The following is an 847-nucleotide window of genomic DNA, read 5'->3' on the forward strand; positions in this document are numbered from 1 at the left end:
CTACTACTACTACTACTACTACTACTACTACTACTACTACTACTACCCGGTATTGTATTACCTAGCAATACTAATACAATGGAGGAGCGTGGCTTAGTGGTTAGGGCGTCAGCATCATGATCGTAGTTTCGATTCCTGGACCGGGCGACGCGTTGTGTTCTTGAGCAAAACACTTCATTTTCCGTCGCTCCAGTCCACTCAGATGGCAAAAATGAGTAACGCTGCGATGGACTGGCATCCCGTCCAGCTGAGGAACACATATGCCATTGAAACCGGGAAACCCGGCCCATGACGCTGGTTAGGCTTTAAAATGGCGCATTTATTATTTTTTTTACAAATACAATACACATGAAACAATTGCTTTCCAAAAAAGTATCACCAGTCGCAGTAATAGACCATGGACATTCGTAAAACAATCAATGAAACACTAAATTGACACCCGAAAAAGACAATGAAGCAAAACAAAACTGATGCGTTTATAAGTACAGTTATGCGCCCTTAGAAGACAATACTACGTAGAGCACAACAACGTAGACGTGTGTCTGATTGCTCTGTAGGAACTTGCATGAATTAGCTCAAAGCGTGATGATGAAAATAATGGTGATGACAATGATGATGATGAGAAGGGTGAAGAGAATGATGACGACGACGACGACAACAAAAACAACAGTACTTAGTAAAAATGAATTCAAATTTTGGCACAAAGCCAGCAATCTTGGAACAGATGTAAGTCGGTTACATCGTCCCAAATATGCCTGCACATCATAAACTACAGTAAATCGAACCCTTTGCAGAGAGAGAGAGAGAGAGAGAGAGAGAGAGAGAGAGAGAGAGAGAGAGAGAGAGA

At 41.9% G+C, this 847-nt stretch overlaps 1 protein-coding gene across 1 annotated transcript in view; it reads left to right on the plus strand.

The window, feature by feature from the left end:
* The window catches only part of LOC106876177 (uncharacterized), a 196406-nt gene that overhangs the window by 129815 nt on the left and 65744 nt on the right, over nt 1-847 (plus strand). The window lies entirely within an intron of this gene.

This window comes from Octopus bimaculoides, chromosome 1 (genome assembly GCF_001194135.2).
Source record: "Octopus bimaculoides isolate UCB-OBI-ISO-001 chromosome 1, ASM119413v2, whole genome shotgun sequence".
In the NCBI taxonomy this organism is placed as follows: Eukaryota; Metazoa; Mollusca; class Cephalopoda; order Octopoda; family Octopodidae; genus Octopus; species Octopus bimaculoides.